We start from the raw sequence: 19,161 nt of genomic DNA on the forward strand, positions 1-19,161 counted from the left end.
CAAAATAAACAACCCACTTTAAAATGAGAAATTACGAGTTTTTTTTTTTATTATTTTATTCACAGTTTTGTGTTAGGGGTGTCAAAAATTCCCCCAAAATTCTGATTCACCTAACAAAGCACACACACTCACAAGTTATCCTAATAAGTTACGATTTTTCATAAAGGTCAGTTTAGAGTGAGAATACACTTCCCTTAAAAGTCATCACCTTTAAAAAAAAAAAATATCAGCTAATGCCTGGGAGCATGGCTTCTCTGCACTGAACAAATACCACAAATACCAGATCTTGAACTGTCGTCTGCTTTAATTTAATATCAATTTAATGAAGATGAAACTTTCAATCTTTTTTCTCCATGTAAATATTAAAATATTGAGATAAATAAAACAATATTAATTTTATCCGTGATATTCACCAAAAATATCGGTTCAATTTCGAAATAATTTCATTTTTAATTTTCATCTTCAATTTATTTCTGCGAACTTGTTTTTCCGTTCGCCATCTTGAATTTGAATTTCAGTTTTCGAAGTCATTCACATTTGAAACATTGTTTTCTTTATAAAAACAGTTAAAGTCAATCGAAAGCAGATTATAAAACAAAAAGTAAGTATTACTACATGAATTTAGTATCGATTTTTGTCATTTGCAGAATACGTTACAAATGTAAGGGAGATAATTACATTTTTACTAAACAATCGTTATGAAAACTTTTTTTAAAGATATTTTTGTCGATTGTTTTTAATGTTTTTATTTTATTTTAATAATGATTAAAAAATATGAAAAAAAACAAAAAAAACTATTTTATCGCTTATTAAAAATATTTTAAATGTTTAAATGAAGTAAAGAGATTTCTCACTGTTTTTGATTTAAAATAATTTTTTAATCGTAAAAAAAAACAAAACAATCGACGGCTTCAAATCTCAAAATAAATAAAACATCATTTCATCTCGAATTATTTTTTTCCGAGCAAAATAAACTCGTCAACAGTGGAAGCAAGAAAAAGTTTGCAAGAATGTTTTTAACTGATTAAATTATAAAGATTTTTTTCAATTAAAAAAATAATGAAGAATCTAATGATTTGTGTTTTCGTCGTCTCAAACTCTCATTATTTTGAGTATTTGTTTAGTAAATGTTTTTATCTTCGTTGAATTTTTTAATATTTATGTCTTTTGGTTTTTATTAATTGTAAAACGTATTCTGTTTCACGTTTAATTATTTATAAACTTATTATGCAATAAATAAATTCTTTTTAAATAAATAGATTTAAAATTCTCTTCAGTCAACTTTTTTTTATGTTTTTATTTTGTTTTATTTTGTTTTTAATAAATGATTAAAAAATTAGGAAACAACAATTATTTTATCGTTTACTTAAAAAACAACATTTTTATCTTCTCAAATTATTTTTTCAGAACAAAACAAACTCAGCGACAGTGAAAACTAACTAAATAAATAAATAAAATAATATAGATTATATAAGATTCAAAATAAATGAATTATTTTAAGCTAAAAATAGATTTGAAAGAATAATTTAATAAGTTGTTTACGTTTTCAGCGTCCCAAATTCTCTTCATTTTTATGAATATTTGCTTATTAAATATTTTTAGATTCATTGCATTTTTTTAAAATATTTTTGCACACGTGTCGGTCGACCTAGACGAGAGTGCCCAAAATGCCGACCAGGACTGAGATATGACACGTGACCGGATGTAATGGAAGAAATATCTCATGTATTTAATTTAAGCCGTCGTTTCGTATCTTACAACATCGTATCTTACAACATATACAACAAATATTTTCTGGGTGGACACGAGCTGTTTACTTTGGGCATACTGTAATCCTTTCTCCTGGGTAAAATTAAGGAGAATTTCCATTCTTGGAGAAGTAGCCATTTTTTACAAGCGATACGGTAGCAGTGTCAGAAATTTCGTGAAAATAGTGAATAATTCCACCCCATCTTTCCAAGCTTATAACTCCTCGAAAAATGTAATTCAAGCCCTAATTTTTTTTTTCAATTAAAGGAGTAAGGACCAAGATTTTATTTAAAAAAAAAACAAAACAAAACAATGTGTTTTTTTTTTTTTAAAAAGGTTTTAAACTTCGGACTTTACAGGTAAATTTCTAAAAAACTGATTTTTTTTTGTTTTAAATTTGAATATATTATTTATTGACCTTTTCTCTTCAATTTGTGATATATAAACCTATTAAACATAAATTAATTATTTACTTTTTAATAGACATTTCAAAATGAGAGGCGTAAATTATTCGACCCCCTATCTTTCTAAGCTTATAACTCCTCGAAAAATGTAATTCAAGCCCTAATTTTTTTTTCAATTAAAGGAGCAAGGACCAAGGTTTCATTAAAAAAAAAAAAAAAAGACAAAAAGAAAAAATGTGTTCTTATAAAATAAGGTTTTAAACTTCGGACTTTACAGGTAAATTTCTAAAAAACTGATTTTTTTTTTGTTTTAAATTTGAATATATTATTTATTGACCTTTTCTCTTCAATTTGTGATATATAAACCTATTAAACATAAATTAATTATTTACTTTTTAATAGACATTTCAAAATGGGGGGGGCGTGAAAATGGGGGGGGGGCGTGAAAATGGGGGGGCGTGAATTTAAAAAAAACGTTTGTCTAAAATATTATATTCGGTTTATTGGAAAGAACATAAAATTTCACATTGACCCTGAAAATATCGTAAAAATAGAATCAATAGAAAAATTTTGATAGATTTTTAAAATTTAAAAATTTAAAAATATTGAGTTTAAAAATTGAAAAATATTGAGTTCGGAAAATTCATTACTGTTTTAAAAAAAAAATAAAAATATTTTTATTACTTTTAAAACAACTGTAATAGTTTATTTTGGAAGTATAATCCATAAAGAAAATAAATAACCCACTTTTAACAGAGAAATTACGAGAGTTTTATATTGTATTCGCAGTTTCGTGTTAGGGGTGTCAAAAATTCCTACAAAAATTCTGATACTGCTAGCGATACGGTAGAGAGAAGAGTGTTGCCAAAGTAAATTCAAGTGCCTATCAGGGTTGACAGCTTGGTTTCTTTTTCAATTTTGGCTTCAAATTTGGCTTTTTTCTGATAATTTTATATAAATATTTATAAATTATTAAAGATTAAAGAAAAAGTTACAATAAAGTATTTGTTGTATATGGTGTAAGATACGAAACGACGGCTTAAATTAAATACATGAGATATTTCTTCCATTACATCCGGTCACGTGTCATATCTCAATCCTGGTCGGCCATTTTGGGCACTCTCGTCTAGGTCGACCCACGTGTCTTTTTCTTTTTAGGTATTTTTTGTTAAGTGTTTGCTAAAAATGCGCTGGTTGACCACCTTTAAGAAGTTAGGTATTTGTTGGCGAACGTATTCTGTTTTGGGGTAAATCATTTAGAAACCTATTGTTTAACATGAAGAGGAGAGGGTGTTTTGTATTCTGTATTTTTACTTAACATTTTAATCCCAAATTCTTAAAAATAAGTCTTCCGGTGTTTAACCAGAGGTTTTGCTTTAATTTCAATTCTTAAAAAACAAAAAAAAACAAAGCGAAAACAAAACGAAATGTCCTTACAATTGCTATAGAAGGAAATAGACATTACAACGACCACTGTTTTCTTTTAATTGTATTAATGTTATGGCGAGATGAGCAATTCACCGCCGGAACTTTTTATTGAAAGAACATTATCACCGGTCACCGGTTGTGAGAGCCTTCCCTGGGTAGGAACACAAAAAAAAAAAAAAACGTAACATGCTGTCTCTGTAAATATTCTCAATAAACTTCTCAAATTCTTTATTAAGTTCAGAACCCCTTTATCCATTTATTTTCCTTGTGGAATACCTTTATTGAATATCCTTTTATTACGGCCACCCACCGCAGGATATATCAACTGGCGACGAAGATGAGATACGAACTGTAAATTCATCTAAAAAAACAAAAAAAAACCCCAAAAAAAAGAAACACGTAACCGAGAACATTCTGAAAATTGTTGTTCACAAAGTTCACTTTTAATTGAAGAAAAAGCTTCTTAGAAAGCTAAAGACTGGTGTCTGCCACAAATTTACGCAAGTAAAAAATAATTTTTATATTATTGACGAGTTAAACACCGTTTTTCTCTTTTTAAACGCCCAAAGAGTTGACGTTATATAACGTGTGTGTGTGTGTGTGTAAATTGTGACTTTCTTCATGATTAACGGACGTGTTTTTTGTATTTGGTTAATACGATAAAAAAAACAACAAGTGAACAATACTAAGGAATCTGTGTTTATTTAATAAAGAAAATTTTTGAAAGAAGTTTACGTGTGTCTGCTGAAGTAGACGAAAAATGAGTCTCTTGAAATTTTGTCAAGTGTTATTTTAACGGTGATTTTTTTTTTCGGAACTTTTCCTATGTGTTGACAATTTTCTGCGAAAATAAGCATCTTGTTTTTGAACAATATTTTATTTTATTTTTTTTCTCTGTGGTATACGTTAACTTGCTATTGATACATTTTAAAAGAAAATGACATCGGAACAAATAGCAACGGTGACGAAGACGTTAACTGAGAGTTTAATCGCTCAAATGGATTTTCAAAAGCAAATGCTAATTCAACAAGAACGTTTTGAAACTCTTGTAATACAACAAAGGACAGATAATCGCTTTTGTGAAACGATTTTGTCAGAAAAATCTAAGGAGGGTGCATCCAGATTTTTTTCGGCTGAGGGTATAGTGAACTTGCTTTCAGAGTTTAAATAGAAAAAGGTGAAACTTTTCCAGCCTATTATCGTAGGTTTTACATGATATTTACAAAACGATACGATAAGTGGTCGCATGAGGAAAAAATAACACTATTAATCCAAAAAATGGGCACAGAAGAAAATACTAAATTCACGAATTTGATATTGCCTAAAATACCGGAAGAGATCTCTTTTTCTGAAACGGTGAAAATTGTGTGTGTTATATTCGGTGAAAGAGATAATCTTTTTCATACACGGTATAGGTGTTTAAATATGTCAAAAGTCGAAACTGATGACATTGTCACATATGCGGGCAAAGTCAACGCCCAGTGTGAACTGTTTAAATTAAAGGATTTATCAGTGGACATGTTTAAGTGCTACATATTTGTCCAGGGACTGACAGCACCGAAGGACAAGGATTTAACGTCAAGGATATTATCAATCATGGAGCAAGACCCGGAAATGAACTTGCAAAAAGTGACAGAAGAATGTCAAAAATTAATAAATGTAAAAAGGGACACTACGAGGATAGAGGGAAAAGTCACATCCCAAGTCCAGGTAATAAAACAGAAGACATTTCCAAAAGACAAAGGGAAAGGTTTTGAATGTTGGAGTTGTGCAGGTTCGCACTTAAGAAAAAACTGCCCTTATGAAGACCAACGTTGTACCAAATGTGGCCTAGTGGGACACCGGACATCTCACTGCCGAACTAAGCAAGACAAAAGACGGAAATGGAAGCCAAAAGTAAATGTGGTCTTGTTCAAAGAAGAAATAAAACAAGGAGGGAAACGGAAATTCGTTCACACACAAATAAATGGTCACCCAGTGAAGCTACTTATAGACACAGGTAGTGATATATCAATTATCGACGAAGTGACCTGGAAGAGAATTGGTGGTCCAAAACTGAGAAAAACACAAAAAATTGCAAAAGGTGTTTCCGGAGAGCGATTAAAATTCATGGAAGAATTTAATTGCAGTGTTTCTCTTGGATCGATAACTTTTTCCTCAAACCTTTCAGTTGTTCCAGGAATAAATTCTTGCCTTTTTGGAATTGGTTGGATTGTTTTGTTTGATTTATGGGAGCTACCCATAAATTTATTTTGCAATAATGTAAGAGCGTTGGAAAAGAAAAATTCCAAACAAAATGACCATTTTCTGGCAGTGTTAAAAAGTGAATTCCCCAAAGTTTTTTCAGAGGGATTAGGAGTGTGCACCAAAACTGAAGTAAATTTTGAATTAAAACAGAATGTGAAACCTGTTTTTAGACCAAAAAGAAATGTGCCTTTTTCTTCAAAAGAAGATATTGAAATTGAACTAAAAAGACTACAGAAAAATGGTGTAGTCGAAAAAGTTAACTATTCTGAGTGGGCGAGCCCCACTGTGTATGTTAAAAAGAAAAATAAGAATATTCGGGTATGTGCCGATTTTTCTACATGCCTTAATGACTGTCTGATGGATCACAATTATCCACTTCCATCTCCTGAAGACATTTTTACAAAGCTGAATGGAGGTAGAATTTTCTCCAAAATCGACTTATCGGAAGCTTACCTTCAGGTAAAAGTCAATGAAGAATGTTCCAAGTATTTGTGTATCAATACCCATCTAGGACTTTTACGACTAAAAAGACTTCCTTTTGGATTAAAAGTGGCCCCAGCACTATTTCAGCAAATAATGGATACGATGCTTGCTGATTTAGATGTTGCAATCGCATATTTGGATGACATCCTTGTCAAAAGTAAAAATGTACAGGAACATAAGGAACACATCAGAGCAGTTTTCCAAAGAATTGAGGAATTTGGTTTCAAGTTAAGTGCCGAAAAATGTGAATTCTTTTTAAAACAGATAAAATATCTTGGTCAAATTATCGACAGCAAAGACAGAAGACCGGATCCTCAGAGAACAGAAGCAATCGAGAGGATGACAGCACCCAATAATGTTGCCCAGTTACAATCTTTTTTGGGTTTGGCTCAATATTACGCTATTTATACTCCAAACATGCATAAGCTGAGAGCACCATTGAATGATTTGTTAAAAAAAGGACAAAAGTGGATTTGGTCAAAAGAATGCCAAAATGCGTTTGAAGATATTAAGAAATGCCTGCTATCAGATTTAGCTCTAGCACATTTTGATCCACGGAAAGAATTGATTGTTGCATCAGATGCAAGTGACTACGGAGTAGGAGCAGTTCTTCTCCATAAGCTTGAAGATGGATCAACAAAGCCAATAGCCCATGCATCCAGATCACTTTTGCCGGCTGAAAGAAACTATTCTCAAATTGAAAAAGAAAGCTTGGCGATTATTTATGCCATTAAAAAATTCCATAGATTTATTCATGGAAGGATGCTTACTTTGCAAACCGACCACAAACACTTATTGACTATTTTTGGCTCTAAAAAAGGCATACCTACGCACACTGCGAACAGACTCCAACGATGGAGCATAATTCTACTAAATTATATCTTTAAAATGGAGTAGATTTCATCTAAAAATATCGGACATGCAGATGGACTGTCCAGGCTCATCCAAAAGTGTGCTGAACCTTTGGAAGACACAGTAATAGCTGCATTGACAGAGGAAAAAAAAACTCTCCAGATTACTGTGCAACACAATCAGAGAGTTAACAGTGACTCTAGACGAAATAAATAAGGCAGCAGAAAAGGATGATTATATTGTGAAAATGAAAAAGTTGGTGCAACTAAATGGAAAATCAAAGAAAGACCCTAAAATTTTACCATTTTCCATTTGTGCTCAAACCTTGATGTACGCAGACAGAGTCGTACCGACTACACTTCAGAGAAGAATTTTAAAAGAATTTCATAGTGGTCATCCAGGCATGTCGAGAATGAAAGCTTTAATGCGTGGATATACGTATTGGCCTAGGATGGACCAGGACATTGAAAAACTCGTAAGAGAGTTTCAAGTGTGTCAGCTAGCAGCAGAGGCACCACCTGTGCAGATACAACCGTGGCCAAAGACTGATACACTGTAGACTCAGTTACATATCGATTATGCAGGTCCTTTAAATGGACATTATTTCTTAGTGGTCGTCGACAGTTTCACAAAATGGCCAGAAGTGTTTAAATACAAAAACCCTACTTCGATGAGTACAATAGATGCACTAAGAGTTCTCTTCAGTCGTTTTGGAGTGCCTAAAACTATTGTCAGCAACAACGGCACCCAATTTACCAGCAAAGAATTTGAAGAATTCTGCAAGGCTCTAGCCATTGAACATTTAACAACGGCAATCTACCACCCAAGTCAAATGGCCTAGCAGAGAGGTTCGTCGATACATTCAAAAGAGCCTTGAAGAAAAACCAAGGCATGGACACTGACGAGAAGAGTCTTGAACAATTTTTATCGGTGTACAGGATAACTCCGAACCCAAACACTGATACCGGTTCGTCACCAGCCGAACTGATGTTTGCACAGAAAATCAGATCTGTATTTGATAGAATTTTACCAAGTGCAACCAGAGTAACAACAACAGAAGAAAATTTTCCAACAAGGTTTTACAAACCTGGTGACAGAATATTCTTCCTGAATTACAGGAGTGGAAAAAATTTTGGGAGGAGGGGATTATCATGAAACGAATCGGACACATGCTATATTCTGTAAGAAGTAATAAATTCGACTGTCGCAGGCATATAAATCAGTTAAGACCTCGACACACTGATGACTACAAACAGGCAGAAGAAAATGACCTGCCCCTAGAGGTTTTGTATGATTCTTTTAACATTCCCCAACCCTTAACAGAACTTACACCAGATTTGAGAGTTCAAGCTTCTCCACCAACTCCACCCACTCAAACGATATTGAGGAGAAAAAGTACAAGTGTGAAAAGAAAAGTTAACCGGCTGAGCCCCAAGCCAAAAAGCAAACGATATTAAGCCAAATTCTCTTGGGAGAAATTGTCTTAGGAGGTTGTGTTATGGCGAGATGAGCAATTCACCGCCAGAACTTTTTATCGAAAGAACGTTATCACCGGTCACCGGTTGTGAGAGCCTTCCCTGGGCGGGAACACTTAAAAAAATGTAACATGCTGTCTTTGTAATTATTCTCAATAAACTTCTCTTATTCTTTATTAACTTCAGAACCTGTGGAACTCTGTTCCATCTGCCTGCTTCCCACCGAACTACAACTTGGATGTCTTCAAGTCCAATGTTAACAAATTCCTAATGAACCGCTCCCTTAAGTAAACACTTCATCAAATCTCCACACTAACGTAATGTACTTGCAATAACCCTTATCCTTGAGTGGCTTCAGGGCCTTGATAAGTGATCACTGTGTAAAAAAAAACTCTTTATCCATTCATTTTCCTTGTGGAATACCTTTCTTGAAATTTTATTACGGCCACCCACCGCATTTACTAATACATTAAAATAAACTCTGTTCTTTAGACTGTTATTCTAATCCCCTTAAAATTATATAAATTACTGAGTCCTCAAGACATTCTGTCACCATGCCCAATCTGCTTAGAGAATTACTCTATCTTGAAATTGTAATTTATCAGAATAGTACGCTATCTCTACAGACCGTTTGCTGAGTAGACGAATAACTTTCTATCTCTGGCCCAAAGAAGGTCAATGGAGGTTTGTGATCGGTCTGCAGTATAAAGAATCATCCGGTTAGATATTAATGAAACTTTTTAGCTGTGAACATAAAGCAAGAGCTTCTTTCTCGATCTGTAACTGGTATTTTTTTCTACCAGAAACCGAGATCTGCACTCGTGTTCAATCGGTTTTTTGCTTCTTTCGCATTTTGTGTAAAATGCAGGGGCCTATTTTATATGAGCTCGCATTGCTAGTGACTAATAGATCTAGTTTTGGGTAAGCATGCGTGAGGAATAGATCTGACGTCAGGGTTTTTATAGAATGCCTTTTAGCTAGTGACATATCCTTCATACATGTGACCTTTTCATATTGGAAATAAAAGTCTTGCTACTCCCCCCCCCAATCTTTGTAATTTTGTAATATATTTCACAGCAGGCATATCCTTTATACATGTGACCTTTTCCGGGTCTGGTCTTCTACAGTTTTTATCGATGATATGTCTCTGTGAGAAAATAACACTTTTCTTCTATTTCAAATCATAAATCCTGTATTCGAGAGAATATTTTGTGGATCAGTGTTGCTCCCTGGTTTTACTTAGTATGAAAATATCATTCAGATCTGATATCACAAAACCAAGGCTGCTCAACATAGTTGTGTATTGACTGCATTTCTGATATAGACTGTTGTGTATTGACTGCATTTTTTATATAGACTGTTGTGTATTGACTGAATTCAACTTTTCATAGAATGCCCGTTTTAACAAGTATTTCAACTCATAAATCTTCTCAAATAAAGCGAGCAGCAGATTTCTTTATTTCTTAAATACTGGTTGTGTATTATCTTAGAGTTTCAATCTGGCTGATATTTGGTGCATTTTCCCAGATTGGATGAGAAAATTTCAAAGAAAATTTCTTTATATACTTTAGATTTTTGTACACTGTCGTTAGTTTCCACTTTTTAACAAACTATAGACAATTAACACGAATTTAATTAACAAACTATAGACAATTAACACGAATTTAATTAACAAACTATAGACAATTAACACTAATTTAATTAACAAACTATAGACAATTAACACTAATTTAATTAACAAACTATAGACAATTAACACGAATTTAATTAACAAACTATAGACAATTACCACGAATTTAATAAACAAACTATAGACAATTAACACTAATTTAATTAACAAACTATAGACAATTAACACTAATTTAATTAACAAACTATAGACAATTAACACGAATTTAATTAACAAACTATAGACAATTAACACTAATTTAATTAACAAACTATAGACAATTAACACTAATTTAATTAACAAACTATAGACAATTAACACGAATTTAATTAACAAACTATAGACAATTAACACTAATTTAATTAACAAACTATAGACAATTAACACGAATTTAATTAACAAACTATAGACAATTACCACGAATTTAATTAACAAACTATAGACAATTAACACTAATTTAATTAACAAACTATAGACAATTAACACGAATTTAATTAACAAACTATAGACAATTAACACGAATTTAATTAACAAACTATAGACAATTAACACGAATTTAATTAACAAACTATAGACAATTAACACGAATTTAATTAACACACTATAGACAATTAACACGAATTTAATTAACAAACTATAGACAATTAACACGAATTTAATTAACAAACTATAGACAATAAACACGAATTTAATTAACAAACTATAGACAATTAACACTAATTTAATTAACAAACTATAGACAATTAACACGAATTTAATTAACAAACTATAGACAATTAACACGAATTTAATTAACAAACTATAGACAATTAACACGAATTTAATTAACAAACTATAGACAATTAACACGAATTTAATTAACAAACTATAGACAATTAACACGAATTTAATTAACAAACTATAGACAATTAACACGAATTTAATTAACAAACTATAGACAATTAACACGAATTTAATTAACAAACTATAGACAATTAACACGAATTTAATTAACAAACTATAGACAATTAACACGAATTTAATTAACAAACTATAGACAATTAACACGAATTTAATTAACAAACTATAGACAATTAACACGAATTTAATTAACAAACTATAGACAATTAACACTAATTTAATTAACAAACTATAGACAATTAACACGAATTTAATTAACACACTATAGACAATTAACACGAATTTAATTAACACACTATAGACAATTAACACGAATTTAATTAACAAACTATAGACAATTAACACGAATTTAATTAACAAACTATAGACAATTAACACGAATTTAATTAACAAACTATAGACAATTAACACTAATTTAATTAACAAACTATAGACAATTAACACTAATTTAATTAACAAACTATAGACAATTTTAAATAATTAACATTTCAACCTTTTCCAACTCATCAACGTATCTGTGTGTTCCTTAATGACCCCTCCAGAGATACAACAGGTATTCGTAATAATAATTTGATATCAGTCAATTTTTAGGAGAGTAATTTAGCCTCAGAAATAATATGGTAATCATTTTTTTTACTAATTTTTCTAAATAACTTTGTGAGTTTTTTCTTCATTTTTTCATAAATTTTTTTACTAATTTTTCTAAATAATTTTGTGAGTTTTTACTTTTAGCTAGTGACATATCCTTCATACATGTGACCTTTTCATATTGGAAATAAAAGTCTTGCTACTCCCCCCCCCAATCTTTGTAATTTTTAAATATATTTCACAGCAGGCATATCCTTTATACATGTAACCTTTTCAAGGTCTGGTCTTCTACAGTTTTTATCGATGATATGTCTCTGTGAGAAAATAACACTTTTCTTCTATTTCAAATCGTAAATCCTCTATCCGAGAGAATATTTTGTGGATCGGTGTTGCTCCCTGGTTTTACTTAGTATGAAAATATCATTCAGATCTGATATCACAAAACCAAAGTATCCATAATTTCTTGTAAAATGGTCGGTGTCACCTTTGTAGATATTCTTTCTTCTCTGGTCTTACTTATTATGATAGTATCAACCAGGTCTGATATCACGAAATCAAAGCTGCTCAACATAATATTCAGAACTAAAATGGTCGGCACCACCTTAACTACAAGAGGTAACCTTTCGAATTTGAATAATATTAAAGACCTTGATAAAAAGCAAATTTGCGCTATTTTTTCTCAACTGGAATTTAAATGTAAATATCACTCAGATATACATTATAGAATATCTTTACTCTCTTTAACTTAGTGAAAACGGTTTTAGCGCTAAGAAGTGGGTCTTTTATCATCGAGCTTAAACCCATGCTAAAGTCAGTAAAACTGTTGTGTATTGATTGAATTCAACTTTTCATAGAATGCCCGTTTTAACAAGTATTTCAAACTCATAAATATTCTCAAATAAAGCGAGCAGCAGATTTCTTTATTTCTTAAATACTGGTTGTGTATTATCTTAGAGTTTCAATCTGGCTGATATTTGGTGCATTTTCCCAGATTGGATGAGAAAATTTCAAAGAAAATTTCTTTATATACTTTAGATTTTTGTACACTGTCGTTAGTTTCCACTTTTTAACAAACTATAGACAATTAACACGAATTTAATTAACAAACTATAGACAATTAACACGAATTTAATTAACAAACTATAGACAATTAACACTAATTTAATTAACAAACTATAGACAATTAACACTAATTTAATTAACAAACTATAGACAATTAACACGAATTTAATTAACAAACTATAGACAATTACCACGAATTTAATAAACAAACTATAGACAATTAACACTAATTTAATTAACAAACTATAGACAATTAACACTAATTTAATTAACAAACTATAGACAATTAACACGAATTTAATTAACAAACTATAGACAATTAACACTAATTTAATTAACAAACTATAGACAATTAACACTAATTTAATTAACAAACTATAGACAATTAACACGAATTTAATTAACAAACTATAGACAATTAACACTAATTTAATTAACAAACTATAGACAATTAACACGAATTTAATTAACAAACTATAGACAATTACCACGAATTTAATTAACAAACTATAGACAATTAACACTATTTTAATTAACAAACTATAGACAATTAACACGAATTTAATTAACAAACTATAGACAATTAACACGAATTTAATTAACAAACTATAGACAATTAACACGAATTTAATTAACAAACTATAGACAATTAACACGAATTTAATTAACACACTATAGACAATTAACACGAATTTAATTAACAAACTATAGACAATTAACACGAATTTAATTAACAAACTATAGACAATAAACACGAATTTAATTAACAAACTATAGATTATTAACACTAATTTAATTAACAAACTATAGACAATTAACACGAATTTAATTAACAAACTATAGACAATTAACACGAATTTAATTAACAAACTATAGACAATTAACACGAATTTAATTAACAAACTATAGACAATTAACACGAATTTAATTAACAAACTATAGACAATTAACACGAATTTAATTAACAAACTATAGACAATTAACACGAATTTAATTAACAAACTATAGACAATTAACACGAATTTAATTAACAAACTATAGACAATTAACACGAATTTAATTAACAAACTATAGACAATTAACACGAATTTAATTAACAAACTATAGACAATTAACACGAATTTAATTAACAAACTATAGACAATTAACACTAATTTAATTAACAAACTATAGACAATTAACACGAATTTAATTAACACACTATAGACAATTAACACGAATTTAATTAACACACTATAGACAATTAACACGAATTTAATTAACAAACTATAGACAATTAACACGAATTTAATTAACAAACTATAGACAATTAACACTAATTTAATTAACAAACTATAGACAATTAACACGAATTTAATTAACACACTATAGACAATTAACACGAATTTAATTAACACACTATAGACAATTAACACGAATTTAATTAACAAACTATAGACAATTAACACGAATTTAATTAACAAACTATAGACAATTAACACGAATTTAATTAACAAACTATAGACAATTAACACTAATTTAATTAACAAACTATAGACAATTAACACTAATTTAATTAACAAACTATAGACAATTTTAAATAATTAACATTTCAACCTTTTCCAACTCATCAACGTATCTGTGTGTTCCTTAATGACCCCTCCAGAGATACAACAGGTATTCGTAATAATAATTTGATATCAGTCAATTTTTAGGAGAGTAATGTAGCCTCAGAAATAATATGGTAATCATTTTTTTTACTAATTTTTCTAAATAACTTTGTGAGTTTTTTCTTCATTTTTTCATAAATTTTTTTACTAATTTTTCTAAATAATTTTGTGAGTTTTTACTTTTAGCTAGTGACATATCCTTCATACATGTGACCTTTTCATATTGGAAATAAAAGTCTTGCTACTCCCCCCCCAATCTTTGTAATTTTTAAATATATTTCACAGCAGGCATATCCTTTATACATGTAACCTTTTCAAGGTCTGGTCTTCTACAGTTTTTATCGATGATATGTCTCTGTGAGAAAATAACACTTTTCTTCTATTTCAAATCGTAAATCCTCTATCCGAGAGAATATTTTGTGGATCGGTGTTGCTCCCTGGTTTTACTTAGTATGAAAATATCATTCAGATCTGATATCACAAAACCAAAGTATCCATAATTTCTTGTAAAATGGTCGGTGTCACCTTTGTAGATATTCTTTCTTCTCTGGTCTTACTTATTATGATAGTATCAACCAGGTCTGATATCACGAAATCAAAGCTGCTCAACATAATATTCAGAACTAAAATGGTCGGCACCACCTTAACTACAAGAGGTAACCTTTCGAATTTGAATAATATTAAAGACCTTGATAAAAAGCAAATTTGCGCTATTTTTTCTCAACTGGAATTTAAATGTAAATATCACTCAGATATACATTATAGAATATCTTTACTCTCTTTAACTTAGTGAAAACGGTTTTAGCGCTAAGAAGTGGGTCTTTTATCATCGAGCTTAAACCCATGCTAAAGTCAGTAAAACTGTTGTGTATTGATTGAATTCAACTTTTCATAGAATGCCCGTTTTAACAAGTATTTCAAACTCATAAATATTCTCAAATAAAGCGAGCAGCAGATTTCTTTATTTCTTAAATACTGGTTGTGTATTATCTTAGAGTTTCAATCTGGCTGATATTTGGTGCATTTTCCCAGATTGGATGAGAAAATTTCAAAGAAAATTTCTTTATATACTTTAGATTTTTGTCGTTAGTTTCCACTTTTTAACAAACTATAGACAATTAACACGAATTTAATTAACAAACTATAGACAATTTTAAATAATTAACATTTCTACCTTTTCCAACTCATCCACGTATCTGTGTGTTCCTTAATGACCCTTCAAGCGACAACAGCTATTCGTAATAATAATTTGATATCAGTAATTTTTTATGAGAGTAATGTAACCTCAGAAATAATATGGTAATCATTTTTTTACTAATTTTTCTAAATAATTTTGTGAGTTTTTTTTTCATTTTTTCATAAATTTTTCATGTCAACCAAATTCTTCATTTCGATCCATTTATTAACTTTTTCCATTTTTTCATATTTTTATTTTTAGTACATTTTCACTTACTTGATTTTCCCGCTCATTTTGTCCTATTTTTTTCATTCATATTTTCTTAATTTTAATTTATTTTTCTTATTCATATTTTTATACATTTTTTCCCTTTCAATCATTATTAATTCTTGTTTCTAAATTTATTTTGACCCGTATTGCATAACAATTTTCTCATTATATTTTTAATATAATCAATAATGAATTTGTGCTTTAAATAAGAATTTACATAATAACTGAATTTTAATACATGACACATAATTTAAAAAATTCTCTTTTAATTACAGAATCTACATTGGTGAAAAGAATTCTACAATTGAATTTGAATGCATCTTTATCCCATTGGTGTCTAAGATCGTCTAAAAACAATTGAAAATTTCTTGGAGATATGATAAAAACATAACTCTTTTTATCACATTTGATAAAAAATATATCAAATTGTTCTTGTATCATTTTTGTTTTCTCATTATAAAATATAAAATTTGTAAACAATTCTAAAATACATAACTGCATAAAAAACAGAATTTATTTTACTTGAGAAATATGCAGTCACACACAGAAGACAAACCACATTCTTGTGAAGTATGTGGTTCTTCTTTTACACAGAAGCAAAATTTGTTGCAGCATATGCGAACACATACTGGAGAAAAGCCACATTCTTGTGAAGTATGTGGTTCTTCTTTTACACAGAAGTCAAATTTATTGCAACATATGCGGACACATACAGGAGAAAAACCATATTCTTGTGAAGTATGTGGTTCTTGTTTTACACAGAAGTCACATTTGTCCCATCATATGCGAAAACATACAGGAGACAAACCACATTCTTGTGAAGAATGTCGTTCTTCGTTTACACTGAAGTCAGATTTATTCCGTCATGTTCAAACACATACTGGGGAAAAACCGCATTCTTGTGAAGTATGTGGGTCTTCTTTTACACAGAAGCAAAATTTGTCACAGCATATGCGAACACATACTGGAGAAAAACCACATTCCTGTCAAGTATGTGGTTTTTGCTTTTCACAGAAGTCACGTTTGTTGCGACATATGCAAACACATACTGGAGAAAAGCCACATTCTTGTGATGTATGTGATTCTTCTTTCACACAAAAGCAAAATTTGTTGCAACATATACGAACACATACTGGAGAAAAACCATACTCTTGTGAACTCTGTGAAGCTTCTTTTACACGGAAGTCACATTTGTTGCAGCATATACGAACACACACAAGAGAGAAGCCATATTCTTGTGAAGTTTGTGGTTCTTCTTTTACACAGAAGTCAAGTTTGTTGCTACATATGCGAACACATACTGGAGAAAAACCATACTCTTGTGAAGTGTGTGGTGTTTCATTTACACAGAAGTCAGATTTGTTCCGTCATATGCGAACACATACGGGAGAAAAACCATATTCTTGTGAAATATGTGGTTTTTCTTTTACGCAGAAGACAGATTTGTTCCGTCATGTGCAGACACATACTGGAGAAAAACCACATTCTTGTGAAATGTGTAGTTCTACTTTTTCACGAAAGCAACAATTGGTGCAGCATATGCTTAAACATACTGGCGAAAAACCACATTCTTGTGAAATATGTGGTTGTTCATTTAGAAAGAAGGTAAGTTTGTCGCAGCATATGCTTAAACATACTGGAGAAAAACCCTATTCTTGTGAAATCTGTGGTTCTACTTTTACACAGACGTCACATTTGTTGCGGCATATGCGAATACATACTAGGGAACGACCATATGCTTGTGACATTTGTGGTTCTTCTTATATACAGAAAACTAGTTTATCGCAGCATATGCTGAAACACTCAGGAGAAAAACCACATTCTTGTGAAGTATGTGGTTCTTCTTTTACACAGAAGTCAAATTTGTCACAGCATATGCAAACACACACTGGAGAAAAACCTTATTCTTGTGAAGTATGTGGTTCTTCTTTTAGACTGAAGGTAAGTTTATCACAGCATATGATGAAACATACTGGGGAAAAGCTGCATGCTTCTTAAGTGTGTCGTTCTTTTAAAAAAAAGTAACTTTTGTTGGAGCATAGGGAAACACATACTGGAGAAATATGATATTCTTGTGAAAGACGTGTTTTTCTATACAGGATGCATGTTTCTCGGAGCTGAAAAATACCAGAGAAATAATCCTATTCTTGTGTTTCAAATGAGGTATGCACCATACATTATAGCCATATAAGTTACTTACATTTAAAATTCTACTGTCAAACATAATAATATAGATTTTTTCCTATGATGGATGTCTGATTATAACTGCAAAAGAGAGAACAGATCAAATGTGAAGTTCCTATGTATAATCTGAAAAGAAACTAGATATCAATTATCTCAGTTATACAGAAGTTATGTACCTATTTACTATGCCTCCACACGGGACAGAGTTAGACACCAGGGTCGTTTTTTAACGTGGAGAAAAGGTACAAAAATAAAAATTGTCTCAGTCGTGAAGGATTTCTCCTCCACCGAAAGAGAACAAGAAATAGAAGTGCAGCATCTGAAGAACAGATACTACACTTTGATCTTGTCCCGAAGGCCAAGTAAAAAAAAAATTATATCACATCAAATCAGTGTTCCTCGTGAGCTAAGTGCAAGAAAGATCCATGAAATTCCACATAAGGGAACAAGCTAAATCAAGAAAAGCGGGTGCATGTTGGCAGCTGGTGTGGCTGCCCCATACCCAGCTTATAACAAGAAGTAATAAGACAAAATATAGAGAAAATCATATTCTCTGAAGTATGGAGTTCTTTTACACAGAAGGTAACTTTGTTGCAGCATATGTGAACAAATACAGGAGAAAAACATTTTGGTCAAATATTTTGATTTTCTTTTACATGCAACATTGCTTTGTTTCATCATATGAAAACACATTGAAAATAAAACATAAACTTGTTAAATGTGTTGGTATTCTTTTTCATAAAACTAAACTTTGGACAAACATTGTAAAGCACTCTGCAACCAATCAACTACCCATGACAGTTATATTGTATTGAAAAGACAAACTCATTGTGTTGCTAATATTTTACATAAAACTAAACTTTGAACAAACATATTGTAAAGCACTCTGCAACCAATCAACTACCCATGCTAGTTATATTGTATTGAAAAGACAAACTCATTAAATGTGTTGCTAATATTTTACATAAAAATAAACTTTGAACAAACACATTGTAAAGCACTCTGCAACCAATCAACTACCTGT

The 19,161-nt window shown here is 30.6% G+C and overlaps 1 long non-coding RNA gene across 1 annotated transcript; it reads left to right on the plus strand.

Moving 5' to 3' along the window:
- The first annotated feature begins 500 nt into the window (after positions 1–500).
- Positions 501–18,856, plus strand: LOC145270787 (uncharacterized). The gene is made up of 2 exons (XR_013865561.1): positions 501–601; positions 16,229–18,856. It is a non-coding gene; the product is annotated as an uncharacterized LOC145270787 (long non-coding RNA).
- The last annotated feature ends 305 nt before the right edge of the window (positions 18,857–19,161 follow it).

Source organism: Euprymna scolopes, chromosome 46, assembly GCF_053919585.1.
Source record: "Euprymna scolopes isolate OS-2025 chromosome 46, ASM5391958v1, whole genome shotgun sequence".
Classification (NCBI taxonomy): Eukaryota; Metazoa; Mollusca; class Cephalopoda; order Sepiida; family Sepiolidae; genus Euprymna; species Euprymna scolopes.